Source organism: Callospermophilus lateralis, chromosome 15 (assembly GCF_048772815.1).
Source record: "Callospermophilus lateralis isolate mCalLat2 chromosome 15, mCalLat2.hap1, whole genome shotgun sequence".
Lineage (NCBI taxonomy): Eukaryota > Metazoa > Chordata > Mammalia > Rodentia > Sciuridae > Callospermophilus > Callospermophilus lateralis.
This window is the reverse complement of record NC_135319.1, coordinates 50,077,159-50,089,285: the sequence shown is the minus strand read 5'-3', so window position 1 is coordinate 50,089,285 and position 12,127 is coordinate 50,077,159.

Here is a 12,127-nt window from a genome sequence, read left to right as displayed (position 1 = left end):
GGGGGGAAATCTATGAGAATGTAACTGCAAGGGCCCTTGGAATTGAGGGGCAGCTGGGGGAGACCTGAGGTCACCAGGGTTGCTTATGCCATTCAAATGCTCATCCTCCTCCATCAGACTTGGAGTCTTTTCCGTAGTTCCTTCCTGATTGCCTGTCCTGGGGATTTCAGTGTCTCTCTCTACTTCCAGGGACCACCACTGGCTGGAGGCACCAACTCCCCCAGACGGTGAGCATCCTGGGAATCCAGTACCCAGCACAGGACTGTGCATTGAGCTAGGTACTCCAGGAAGACTATTATTTCAAATCACTAGGTTTGGGCTAGAAAGGGCCATTACAGAAGAGGGTCATTTAGAAATGGTTAAATGCTCCTCAGGAAGCCCCTGCCTTAGACCTCCCTTTATTCCCATCCAAGAAGGCCTCTGGCTGCAGAAAGCTCTTTATGTTGCATTTAATAGAAGCAATATGCCCGTGGGGAATGCTGCTCTGAGATCCAGGACTGAGCCTTAGAGTAGTATGAGGTTGAACTGTTGGAGAGGTGTCTCCAATTCCACTTCCAAAATTACAGTGTAAAGCTCTTCAAAGAAGAGATGAAATAAGGATAATCATAATAGTCATGGTGAGGTCCCACATTTCTGTACCACTTACAGGTCACAGAAAGCTTTCACAGCCATTAACCATTTGCCCTCGTAGCATCCTTGCCTATCTCAGTGGGTTGTCAGGAAAATCAAAGGTTTCCCCCAGGAACTGAGACTACAGGCATGCCCCACTTTAAGCAAATCCTGCTGTGAGCATTTAGGTAAAGAAAGACTACTTCACAGAGGAATTTAACGGGGTTATTTGAAATGGCAGGGTTCCCCCAGCATGCAAAGTAATAAGAGGCAATTTACTAGAATGCTTGATTGATTGACACATATCTTGTTCATGACCAGCTGTATGCCTGTAGCATCTAATGTGTGCTGATCATGGCTATTTGTGCTTGGAAAATGAATCAGATGTGGTCTATGCCTAAGGGAGTAGGACTCTTTCCATCTCTGGGTTCATTCTCCAATCCCCCCCCCCCTTCACATCCAGTTATCACAGGAACTGGCTTATGTACCTAGGATGGCCAGGATTGCATTAGAGCATCCCTTAACCCCTAAACTGAATGGAGTGCTTCTCTGACACTTTGGTTTAAGAGCTAACAGAGAGAAGCCATTACTTTTCAGGGAACAGGGCTGCAAGATCGAACACTCAGGAGAGGCCAGCGGCCATACTTGGTGCCCTGGGGAGAGGGCTGGTCTTCAATGTGGTAGCATGACCCATGCACAGAGACACCTAGTATGATCTGGGACCCTGGTGCTGTTGCCTCCTACTCCCACTTTCTGTGCTCTTCCTGATACAGTCACTGAGGCCCTCCCCCCTTTAACTTAAGCAGATTCAAGTCAGGTGTCCTATACTTGCAGTCAAAAGAATTGTTAACAGAATTTTAGCTAAAGAGACACAAGGTACATATGCATAACTCCTTTGGTATTTGCAAAGGCAGTTCAATGTGGTGGTTGAGAGTTGGACTTCAAATATCTGAAACAACAAAGATTTGAAATACTCAAACGTTGATCCAAAGGAGATCAGTTAAATAAATATTGGTATGTATCCATACAAGGAAATATGATTCAACTGCCAAAAAAAAAGTGAGTAGCTTTCTATTCTGATAACGCTCCAAGCTGTTTTGTTGAGTTGAAAAGATAAAGTGCTCGTTGAGCTATGTGACTGCAACTACTAGCATGGGTTAAAATGTTTCCGACTAAGCCACATGCTGGTGAAGATATAGAGCAACAGGAACTGTCATGCTTTTCTGGTGGAATGAAACATAGAACATTCTGGAATATAACCTGACATTTTCTTATAAAAGTTAAACATGCATGTACCATGTGACCTATGCATTGTACTCCAGGGCACTCCAAGGTAAATGAAAAGTGATGCTCATATAAAATCCTGTACACAATTATTCTGTACACAAATATATAATAGCTTATTATTAATAGTCAAAACATGAAAACAACTCAGAGATCTTCCAACAGAGGAATGGACAAGCTGTTCTGCACTCCTACAAAGGGTAGGACTCAGCAATAAAAGATCTATTTATTTCTATTTTTTTTTTTAGTTGTTGATGGACAACTTTACTTTATTCATTTATTTATATGCAGTGCTGAGAATTGAACCCAGCACCTCATACATGATAGGGAAGCACTCTACCACTGAGCTACAACTCCAGCTCTGGAAAGAACTATGGATACGTGCAACATATTGGGTGGATCTCAAGAGTATGGGTGCTGATTGAGAAAAGCTTTTATCAAAATTGCATATGATTCCTCTTATATAACATTTTAAAAATTTTTTGTGGCACTAGAGATTGAACCCAGGGGTGCTTTATCACTGAGCTACATCCCCAGCCCTTTTTACTTTTTATTTTGAGACCGGGTCTTGCTAAGTTGCTGAGGCTGACCTCAATCTTTCAATCCTCCTTCCTCAGCCTCCTAGTAGCTGGGATTACAGGCAAAAGCCACCATGTATTTTATAATATTCTTGAAGTAACAAAAATTATGATGATGTAGAATAGACTATTGGTGGCTTAGGGTTGGGAAAAGGGTATGACTAAAGGGGTGGTATGTCAGATTTCCTCTGTGGCAATAAGATAGTTCTGTATCTTGATGGAGGTGGTGATGACACAAGTCAATACATGTCAATAACTTCCTAGAACGATTTACCAAACCTCCTCAAATTAGTGCAATTAAAACCTTGTAAAATCTGAGTAAGGTTCATAGTTAATTGCACCATACTTTGTCAATTTCCTGGTTTTGGTCACTCTGCTATGCTTGTTAAAGATACAATCCTTGGCGCATTCCCAGGGGCTCACAGGAATTCTCTCTACTGTTTTTGTAACTTCAGAGTCTAAAATTATGTTAAAATTAAAAAGAAATGTAGTGCAGGACAATATATATATAATATCTGAACTTTTGAATAAGAAATAGTGAAATAAAGCATATTTACTTATGCAGGCCTAAATGAACCCTGGAAGTTGAAAGGAGAGCTGCTGTGGGACAATAGTTACTGGGAGAGAAGGACAGCTGCAGATGCAGGATGACATTGAGGAGAACCCTTGGCTCCCTGTTCTTTCCGGGTTTTGAATCATGTTTATGGTGTCTTAATTTTCTTGAAAAATTCTGAAGGTGAGCATGCACTCCGGAGTTCTATGTAGCTCTACTGAACCTCTGCTGCAGTGTTTTCCAGCTGTTTTACTTTGTAGAAGCCAATTCACCCATCTGTGCCTGTTTCCTATCTGTAAAATGGAGCCTCTAATAATCGTACAGATCTCACAGGGTTGTTAGGAGGATTAAGCAATCCAAATGAAGGTGCTCAGCACTCTTTCTACCTGGAAATAGAGCAGTTCATATTCTTTGCTCATCTCTTGGAAGAATGGAAATGGAAACAGGGACGGCTGGGCCAGTAGAAGGTCACTCATTAGAAACCTGGGAACTTGAACTCGAATCTGTTTTATGCCAAAGCCTGTGCTCTTGACCTCTACCTTCCCCTGCCTCCATTTCCCACCTGGAGGCCCCTTTCCCATTTCCAGCTTAGACCTGGAAGGAGGAAAGGAAGGCGTCAACACTCAGTACAGATGTCCCATTCCCTTCAGTCTCTTCTTTGTGTCCAGATAAAGGGCCAAATGGGAAGGCATGGGCCATGCATGGCCCTGGCCTTGGTCAGGGACTGGGCTGCAAGGGTCAGTGTGCCCAGGGTGGGCCCCACCGTCAGGACTCAGTAACTGAGACCAAGCAGTCACAGGGCCTGCTGCCAGAACGTGTTTTAATAAAACAAATTCATTTCACATTCTAAGTTGTAATTTCTGTTTTCTATTAAATTAATAGCTTTCTTAGGACGTCGTGAACCATGTGCTAGTTGGGGCGATGGTGGCTCTCCAGCCTCCTTCTGGGGAAATAGGATGTGGAGAGCTCGTGTGGCTGGAGCCTTCTTCCCAGGATGGGGCTGGTGAGAGACCTGGCCCCCAGAGAGTGGGCCAGTACTCTGAGAGGGCTCGTGGGAAGGACGTGGGGCAAGCGTGGTCCCATGGAGGAATGAGGAATGAGGGCTTCCGCCTGGTGCAGGCTCATGGTTTGAGCCTGTGAAATTGATTTTTCCTTCTAGTCTCTGGGTTCCTGGTTGGAACAATGGCTGGCACAGACTCTCTCTCCCTGCTTCCAGCCCTCCATGGCTCTGACAGTTTTAACACCTGGAAATATGATAAAAGGAATAGAGAGGACACTGGCTTGGTCTGGACGCCTTTCTGGTCAGATTTTGCGGGTCGAATCTCCCTGTTTTTTTTTTTTTTTTTTTTTTGAGGCACTGGAGATTGAACCCAAAGACTCACAAAGGTTAGGTGCGTGCTGACCACTAAGCTATATCTCCAGGACTGGATGCAGGATTTTCTTGTTTGTTGGTTGGTTGGTACTGAGGGGTTGAACCCAGGGGTCCTCAACCAGAGTCACATCCCCAGCCCTTTTTCATATTTTATTTAGAGACAGGGTCTCGCTGAGTGCTAAGGGCATCACAGATGCTGAGGCTGGCTTTGAACCCACAATCCTCCTGCCTCAGCCTCCCAAGCTGCTGGGTTCAATGGCATGCACCCCCGTGCCCAGAGGATCCATGATTTAAGGATAGGCAAAGTAGAAGGAAGAAGGAGTGACGGCAGAGCGGTTTAAATGTGTACAGATTTTTGTCCCTTCAACAGCCAGTGTATAGGATTCTCTTTCTTAGTAGACATTTTCTCAGTTGCTTCAGACACAAGGGCATGCAATCCCGGCCTGTCGAGGGTCTCGAAGTTTACTAAGGGAACAGGTAGAAAGATACGGAGAATACCTGTGGCCAGAATGCAGAGGGATAGAGTGTGGGAGTCAACAACCAAGAGGCAGAAGAAGGTGGGAAGTTCTCCTTGGAGGAGAGAGGTCCAAGCCCACCATCCATCTGAGGGAAGAAACACTTTGTTTTCTAATGTAAGGGTTTCAAAAAATTCCTGCACAAATGCATTCTATTTGGCTTATATAGTATGTTAAAAATCATACGCATCCAACTATAAAAATAGAGGGATTTTAGGCAAAGCCTGGAATCCTGCTCTTGATGATGGAGAAGTGTGGGCCACATTCCTACAGGGACAGGCTGGGGCTCAGTGGATCCTGAGCTCCCCAGGCCCCTCGTCCCCACCATGCCCTACCATGAGTCCTCCTGAAAGTCCCGTGCGTTTCCTTCACCTTTCTGACCCCACTATATCTGAGTTTGTGGCCGATGGTCTTGTTGGTCCTCTGATGGGTCACCTGCATGGTGACCGGGCCCATTCTGAACTGGGTGGGTGGAGGTCTGCTGCACACCTGCACCCCCCGGGGACCACTGGTGCTTCTGAGCATCATGAACAGAGAGATGGGAAGCATCTTCCAAGCCCCAGGGGCCCCTTGGCAGGTGCAGATTCCAATTCGAATAGTTTTTCCTTTTTGCATTTGCTCATCTGAAAAGTCCTCCCAGACCCTCCTGCTTATTAACAACCTGCACACCACGCTGTGCTTAAAGTTCAGAGCGCCATAGGATACGGAGTCGTAATTAATCTCAGTCCCTGAGTTCTAGAACATTGAGAGCAATTATAATTTACTGTCGGAAAACCAATTTGGGGAAGCGGTGGTGTTCGCGCCCCTGATCAGGGTGCCACCAAATGCCACTTCCCGTCCACGTGCTGCCTGCTGGGAGAGCAAGACCTTTAGTTTCTACACCTCTGGGAGGTGTCAGATGGAGAAGGCAGGCGGAGAGAAAAGAGGGTGGGTGGGGGCACGGGTCTGCAGGACACTGCTGGGTGTGGCCTCTGAGACCTGTCAACATCCTGCTGTAGCCACATCTAATCTTTCCATCCAATCCAGTTTCACAACCACCCTCCATGCCTCTTCCGTGTCCCCAAAACTCCCTGACTCCAGCAAATGTCAGGCAGTTTCTTGTTCTCTGCCCCCGACCCCCACTGCCCCTTGCCCAGTCACTACCCTGCATCCTGGGGCCAGGCTCGAGTGTCCAGCTCTGCACACAGCAGTCCTCTGTTCACCCTTTATTTCTATTCTGGTCAAATTCTGATTGTCTGAATATCCAACCGACTATGAGAGGACGGTCCTGGGGCCTTTCCAGTTACGGTTCAGGGGGTCAGGAGCAAAACGCCACAGCTCAAATGAACACGCTCCCAGCCACGTGATCAGGGTCAAAGACCAGCTTCCGGCTGTCACAATGGGGTCACAAGCTGCTGTATGTTTGTGGGTCATCTTCTCTGCTGCCCTGTGCTGTCCCCTGGCCAATAGGCACAACCCACCTGTCTCCTGTCCAGGCAGGACAGTGGGCAGGTGATGAGAGCCTGCAGGATGACAAACTTGACAAAAACACATATGCACACCAGTGGGTACAAATACCACCCCCACAGAGGAACACGCTGACGACGGAGTCCATTCATTCATTCATTCATTCATCCGATACTGACCGGTACCCGTACCTGTCCTGTGCCCATTCTTAGAGATATTGGAATGAATATATCTTTGTTTCTGATCCCAGCTTAAAAGCACCCATAATCCAGTGTGATAGGAGCTCTGTTAGAGCCATTTAGGGCTCATGGAGCACACAGGAGGGGACCTGTACTCTAGTGCTGGGGAAGCACCTGGGAGAGGTCATCTTTGAGAAAGGCCTGGATGTCTCTGATCTCCAGAACTGCACTTCAAAGTGGTTCTAAGTTTATACAAGTGTGTGTGTGTTTGTGTGTGTTTTCTTTTAAAAAAGGGGACCCTGTCATCATAGCCACCCTTGGGTATCTTGCCTTGGGCAGTGCCCAACACGTGGGGAAACGTGTCTGGTACCTGTACATTGGATGAAGAAATGAACAAATGAGGGTTTTCCGGACAAGGACTGTGGACAAGGCAGGTTAGGTGGGGGCAGCCTGGACAGGTGGAGGAATGCAGGGCCTGGGGAGGCCTCCGTGGTGCCTGGAGAGTGGGGGCAGGAAATGTGGGGGGTACCAGGGGCGAACAAAGACCAGCTCCCGGCCGTCACAGTGGGGTCACAAACTCTGCCACCTCCAGGGAGGACACAGACAATGGAACTTAGGGAAGGAGACAGGAGTGAGGCCACAGGAACTGGGGGGACCCGTGGGGAACTATAGACTACCAGATGGACCAACACCACTGGAATGTGACTTTGAAATGGTGCTCTGAGCCAAACCAGATCCCTGGGCCCTCAGGTCACCAGAGTGCGCAACCTCCGGTTCCCCCTGCCCAGTCCTATGCCATGGGCTGTGTGGCACTGTGGGAAAAGCCCTGCCTTGGGTTTCCAGGGGAACAGGAGCCACCCCCAGCTCTGCCATGGCTTCACCGCTTGCCAAGAGTGTGGCCGAAGCTCCTCCCTCTCCAGCCTCTGTTTGTCACCCACCTGCTGGTGTGCCTCCCAGTGTGCTGGGTGCTCTATAGAGGTGAAAGCAGAGGTCCTGAGGGGGCTTTTGAATGAGGGTACAGCCGGCAGAGGTTCGGGTCTCCCCTGGAATGAGGGGCGTGGTAGAAGGCAGCCTCAGGCAGTCTGGACTACCCCGGAGGAGGCTGGGACTACCTCGGAGGCATTGCCCGGGCAGGTGAGCACTGCCAGGACTGGAGGGAGTGGCGACTACAGGTCAAGCTAACCCTTGGGATGCAGCACAGCAGCCTGGGTGCGGCGCCCCCTGGAGCCCGGCCCACCCACACTCTCCAGCTGCAGAGATGAAGATGGATAGAGGGGACTGCAAAGAAAGAATCTGGACTTGCACTTTTATGAATCTATTTTTAAAATTAAAAACTTTTAAACCTAAAAAGAAAAGAAGCAGCCCAGGCCCTGGCCTCAGAGGAAGGGAGGCCCCAGGAGGACATGTGCTGGGCACAATGGGAATAGCACGTGGGGTCCACTGTGACCCAGTCCTTGAGGAGGGACCAGAGGAGCCTCCGGGAGTGGAACAGTCCGGGAAGCTCTCTGCACCTCCCCAGGACCTGGGAAGGACCCCGGGGCCCAGGCAGGGCTTCGGTTGGCTTGGAGTGGGATGGGGGGTTAGTCTGATTGGTGGTGGGGACGGGCCCCTGGTCCTTGGATGCCACATCTGTGAGTGGAAACAAGACGTGCTCTGCAGGAGCACAGTGAGGACAACGGGCGTCTCTCTGAGCACGCTGTGTTGAGACCTCCTGACGGGGGTGCTGGACAGCCTGGCTGGGCTTACGGGGAGGTGGTGACAGCTGATTTTGTGTCATTGGCTCCATACTCACCTCCATGAAGGGAAAAGGCAGAAGCCAAGGGAAGGGGTCTTTGAGAGAAGTGGGGGGCACTGGGGTGTCCATCTTGCTTCCTGCCTCATCCAGGGGGGCTTGACAAGAGTGCCCTACATTTTGAGAGACAGCGAGAGGTGTCTGCTCTGTGCCCAGGAAGTCGGGGTTGAAATAGCTGAGGTGGCAGAGGGCCCAATGAGGGATGCAGGGAGGGTGGGCACCTTCCCTTACCAGCAAGGGGGCAGGTGAGGCCTGTGTCCTGCAGGCCGGCTAAGGGACTCCCCGGGGGGAGCAGCCCCCAGAGGCGGCATGGAGACAGTTGGGCCCCTGGATGCTCAGAGACTGTGACGTGTCTGGAGGTCAGCAGCTGGAGCTGAGATGAGGGATACAGAGTCACCGAAGGACCTGAGAAGGAGCCGACCTTGTCCACCAGCGACAGAGAGGACAGAGACAGGTCCTGCTGCCCTGCCAAAGGAGGCTCCCCCCCCTGGCCTTCAGAATCCAGGGTATGGAAGGAGGAGGTCAGAAGTCAGGAGAGGCAGGCCGGGCTGCTCCTCTCCCTGGAGGCCAGCGGCATCCTGACCCAACGTGGTGGAGGGAGAGGCTGGAAAGAGGACGGGAATGTGTGTCGACTGGACTGGACATTTGACTGGGCGAAATGAGATTGTTCTCAGTTACTCAAGTAGACAGGTGACTTTTAATTACACAACAGTCACAGGAGAAAGGTCCGGGAAGCGTGGAGGTTTCATTCAGTTCAGTGAGAGACCCACACCCACCAGCAGGTTGAAATTTGGACATTGTGCATCATGGACTTTTGGCACGACATGAAAATGTTACTCGTTTTGATTCATGAGATTTTTGAGTAGTTTCTTAACTTTTGCTCACGAGGCCAGGAACTTCCTTGCCTCACCTCGGTCCCTGTCCTGGTGGGAGGGAGATTGCTGGTCCTCTGCAGTGTGTACCCTGTCCAGTTGAGCACATTAAACGCTTCACTTCCCAAGGGCAAAGTCTGATCTGCTGTGTGGTGATGTCGTGGTAGTAACGACGACGATGGCTTGGTCGGCACCGGGTACTGTCCTGTTTTAACATCACGCTGTCCTCATGCGGACCCTAGGTGGACGATGTCACCATCATCTCCATTTCCCAGAAATGAAACCTGAGGCTGAGAGAAGCTGGGCAACCTGCCCGTGTCACAGAGCGGGGATTTGAACCGGGGCAGTCTGGCTCCAGCGTCCATGTGCTTTCCTATCTGCTACACGCAGTGGCAGGACACAGGCCTCACCTGCCTCCTTGCTGGCAAAGGAAGGTGCCCACCCTCCCTGCATCCCAGACAGTGACATTATGACATCCTCTAGATTGTGTCTGGGCTTGAAGTCTGAGCTGATGGCTCTGGCGTGGCTGTTTCCTGTGCGTTCTCTTTGGAAGTCAGTGGGGGGCCTAGAGCTGGGCAGGGCCCTGCACCTTCTGTGTGCATGCTGTGTGACTCCGAGGCACACGGTGCCCCTGGTCTGGTTCTCCCTCCTCAGCATGCAGAGGCTCAACCCGGGAGCTGGGGACCCGGGCAGCGGTGCCGGCGGGAGAGAGTGATGTCCGAGGCGTGCTGATTTGCAGATGGAAATTTACATACATAATGTAATTTGGGCCAATTGAATTGTCGATTAAGACGGAGTCACTTGACAAGCCACACGCACTCTGGCGGGTGACCGAGGAGACGAGAGGCTCTTGAGATGCCTGTAGTGAAAACACACTTTTGTTTTTGAAGGAGATGGCCATTTCCAAATTCCTCGTTTGAACAACCTCCTCTCCTCAGTTCCCTTCCCTCCAGGTCACAGCTGGGAACTGTTGAGATGAAAAGCTGGATGGGCAATTAGCATTTAAATCCAAGGTGATGTGAGCATGCTCAGGGTGCAGCTGGGGAGGCCAGGCTGGGACACCTCCTCTGACGGGACAGGCAGCTGGGAGTGCGGGCCTGGGCTTTGGTAGGTAGCCCTATAACCCCACACCTACAGCAACCAAGACAGTGACCATGGGCATGCCAGGGCCAGACACAGGAGAGCAAGAGACTTCCTTGGGGCCAAATCCAGACACTTACTTCCCGGCGGCATGACCTATGCATGTGGCTTCGTGTCTTTGAGCCTCAATTTTTTTCATTCATAAAATGGATAGAATGTTCCACTCTTCCTTCCCTGTGGTGACTGTGGTGGGGAAGAAATGGGCTCACCTAAGGGTCTCTAAACTGCTCATGATGTTAATGCCAGCCATGAGGAGTAACTGAAGCACGGCTTCTATGCCCAGGGCTCTCCGTCTTACTCAATATTTTCAGAACTGAAAGTACTAACCTTCTCGCTGCCCCAGGACATTTGCAGAGGTCCTGGACTCTGAAATTTGATCTCTTCCCTTTGCACCTCATTTGCCTCGTGGAGCTCTCCTCTTTCCTCAAACATCAGCCTGAATTCACCCTCCCAGGATTCCTCTCTCCATCTACAGCCCCACCCAAGATGCCTAGTTTGTGTTCTCAATGTCCTGGACCTTTCCTTCCTAGAGTTTGAATTCAAAGCTGCTGTAATTATTCATATCACATCAGCCTCCATGCCCTGCTCTAAGCTCCGTTGAGGTGAGAACTGCGTTTGTCTTCTGGCTGCTGACCTCTGGTACCTGGAGCAAAGTAGGCATTGTGTATTTGCAAAACGCACTCTCCCGGTCTCTTCACCTGGCTAATTCCCACAGTCCTTTAGGCTTCAGAGTCCCCGTCTCTCCTCCAGGAAGCCTTCTCGCCGAGTCTGGCCGTGGGGATGTGGCCCAGGCCCAGGGCTTGCCTTCCCCAGGAATGGCCCCTGGATGGTTGCTGTTCATTTACTGCTCTCTGTCCCTCACTAGACAGACCTTTCCAAGGTCAGGCTGCTGTCTTGTTCACTGAGGCGTCCCCAGTGCTAGCCAGAGCCTGCCTGCAGCTGCTCATGGAATAAATAAATAATAGAGCATCTAGTCTGGGCAGAGAGAGCAGAGTGTGGAGGGAGATCTGACCCAGGGGCTGAGAGAAAGGGCAGGGGGATACTGCCCCCGAGCTTGCGTGGGGCCTCTCGGCATGGTGGCTAAGCATGGGAAAGACCCATGCCAGAGGAGTCAGGCTGCCCAGGACCAGAGCGAGCAGGGGGCTGGGGTCCATGCAGCTTGCTGGTGGAGGCTGAGGTGTGGGCTGGGGTGGGTGGCACTTTGGGGGTCCATCTGTAAGCTGCAGAGTGGGCCTTGGCACCTACAGGTTAGGGAGGCTTTGGGGGTGTTGCTGGGAGTCCTTCATACCACGCTGAAGATTGGTGGTCCTGGGTATGCATCTGGTGTCCTTGTCTCAGGGGGTCACTGGGCCGGCATACTTTTGGGTTGTCTTTAAGGTGAGGGGCGGTGACTGGAGGTGGTGGCAGCCCCCCTCCCCTCTTGCTTCCCAGGCTGGCAGCTCAGCCGGCTCAGTTCCTGGATCAGCTCTCAGCAGCTGGCACCTGGAGCACTCCACCGTGTTGGGTTCGCAGGGCTCACAGGAAACGAATGCACCAGCTTAGTGCGCAAGCTTCCCACCCCATCTTGCTTCTCTTGCCCCTGCTCTGGGTCCCAGGCGCGGCTGTGTGGAGCCCTGTGTCCCATCAGGCCTGGCTGGCTCTAGAATTCTTTGGTCTCCAGCTGTAGTTCCTGGTGGGGCTTGCCTCAGTGGCCCCGGGCACGTTCTCCTCCTTGAGCCAAAGAGTCTCCAGGGTCCCAGTGGACGGGGGAGTCTTACTCCTAGTAGGAACTTCATGAATGCTTCTTA